This window comes from Mandrillus leucophaeus, unplaced genomic scaffold (genome assembly GCF_000951045.1).
Source record: "Mandrillus leucophaeus isolate KB7577 unplaced genomic scaffold, Mleu.le_1.0 Scaffold2, whole genome shotgun sequence".
In the NCBI taxonomy this organism is placed as follows: domain Eukaryota; kingdom Metazoa; phylum Chordata; class Mammalia; order Primates; family Cercopithecidae; genus Mandrillus; species Mandrillus leucophaeus.
Window position 1 is genome coordinate 7,165,586 of NW_012102031.1, and position 2,326 is coordinate 7,167,911.

Sequence of the window (2,326 nt, forward strand, 5' to 3'; positions counted from 1 at the left end):
GGTTGTGCTCTGTCGCCCAGGCTGCAGGGCTTCGGTGCCATCATAGCTCGTTGCAGCCTAGAGCTCCTGGGCTCAAGTGATCCTCCTCCTTCAACCTCCTGAGTAGCTGGGACTACAGGTGCACGCCACCATGCTGGGCTAATTTGTTCATTTTTGATTTTATAGACACAGCGTCTCCTGTGTTGCCCAGGCTGTCTTGAACTCCTGGCCTCAAGTGATCCTCCCACTTCTGCCTCCCACAGCACTGGGGTTACAGGCTTCAGCATCTCTTTTTGGTGAAGAACAAATAAGACCGTGACTCAGATTTCACAGAAATTTCCCCCCTGATTTCATGTACTTTTGGCAGCTCTATCAGAATTTCAAGAGGGGAAAATCTCAGGCTGGGAGCGGAGGTGACTTGCCCAGAGTCACACAGCTCTTGGAGGGCAGAGGGGAGGCCAACATCTGGCCTTGTGACTCTGATATTGAAGCAAAAATGGGTGATTTTAGTAATCCAAAAATGTCCAGGTTTGATTCTACCTCTACAAACACAGAGATCTAAGCTCACACTCCTGTGGTTATGATCACAGTTCCCCAGTGTGGCTTTTGAATCTCATGATTGCAAAGCTGGCATCACGCCACAGGCACCATTCTGCAAGGTGCCCTTCTCACTCCTCTGTCTCACCCATGTTTCCCATTAGGGACACAGCACAGCCTGTTTCTTCTCCATCCCCCCAGAGGTCTGAACAGAGGGACAGAGGTAAGGGCCAGAGATGTGGAGTCCTATGAGCTACCTGCTCAACCTCCTGACACTGGACCCTCGGCAAGTCGCTCCCCTCCCGGGGCCTCAGTTTCCCCACAGGGCCTGGCACAAGGTGGTGCTCAGACTCAGGGTTGATGAGACGACCTCTGAGTTCCTTGTACCTGAAAAAAAATCTGTTGTCCCCACTGGGCCTCAGCAGCAGCACCCTGGGGCCCTACTGGGTGTGGCCACGCCATAAGGACAGACCAGACTCCGGGTCACCTCCTCTCCTCCACCTTCTTTGCTTCCTTCAAATGTCCCAAAGAGACAGGCACCCCCAACACAAACCTTCCTTCTGGGGTCACCCAGCCGTGTCTCAGCAGTCCAAACAGAGTTGAGCCCAGGGAGCTCTGTGAACCCATCTGAGCTGTTTCCCCCACCCTGTATAGTTTAAGGGCATAGCAGGAGAGGGGAAACATCAGACTCAAGTCTGGGTGCAAATCCAGGCTCTGACACTACTTTCCTGTCTGATCTGAACCAGTTACCTAACCTCTCTGAGCTTATCTACGAAAGCTGTGAGAATAAGGAGATGGGGGCAGGTCAACTGTCACCAACTTACCAAGGAACCTTCCCCTGACAGAGAGACTGAGCAAGATCCAGCTGTTCTGAGCTGTGTGGATCCCACCTACAGTTATGAGTCTGTGTAATAACCAGACACGTCCTCCGGCCTCCCAGACATACCCAGGAATTCAAAAGGGAAAGTGAAAGTCACAACTTCCCAGCAGCTCGTGATCAAGCACAGCAAACAGGCTACTCCCCAGCACCATCTTCAGTCCAGCCCTGCCCGTCTTGCTGCTGCACTTACAGGAGCAGCCTGAGACCAGACATCCAGATCCCTCTCATCCAACCCACCTGCCTCGCATCCTCAGGGTTGGTAGTCTGCAGTGGTCTTCAGGAAGAAAGACCTGCCACTGACAGACTGTGAGACCCTCCAGATTACTCCCCGTCCTCCCGTGCACCCACACTCCCCAGATGCCTGCCTTCCTCCCGCCCATGCCATCAGCATAAGTGCAATCTCCCACACATGCCGTGTGGATGCTTATTGTATATTTATTGTAATGCTGTTGGGGTTATTTTGGTTATGTTTTTGAGACAGGGTCTCAGTCTGTCACCAAGACTGAAGTGCACTGCCACAATCATAGTGCGTGGCAGCTTCAGACCTCTGGGCTTAAGCCATCCTCACACCTCAGGGTTCTATAGGCATGAGCCAATAGAACCAGGCATAGCTGGTTCTATAGGCATGAGACAACAACCTAGCTAATTAAAAAAATATATAAATATTAGAGATGGGATCTTACTGTATTGACTGGGCTACTCTTGAACTCCAGGCCTCAAGCGATCCTCCCACCTTGGCATGAGCCACCGCCCCAGGCCTGCTCTTGTTGAAGGCCATGCCTTGTGGCTTCTAGATATTTGCTTATGTGGGATCTTCTGCCAGGAGCACCTGCTTCCACCACCTGGAAAAATCGTGCTCATCCTTCAATGACAAAATCAGGCATTGCCTCCTTTCAGAGAACCCCCAGCATCCTCCCCAGCAGAGGCCAC

At 52.1% G+C, this 2,326-nt stretch overlaps 1 protein-coding gene across 3 annotated transcripts in view; it reads right to left on the reverse strand.

The window, feature by feature from the left end:
• APOL1 (apolipoprotein L, 1) overlaps window positions 1-1,558 on the reverse strand; it is a 43,971-nt gene extending 42,413 nt beyond the window's left edge. The window contains exon 1 of one of the 3 annotated variants that reach the window (XM_011978948.1): window positions 1,341-1,558. The gene's annotated coding sequence lies outside the window, so the exon portion shown is untranslated. The remainder of the gene's footprint in view (window positions 1-1,340) is intronic. The other 2 variants (XM_011978952.1, XM_011978954.1) reach the window with 2 other exon arrangements.
• Window positions 1,559-2,326: the final 768 nt, after the last annotated feature.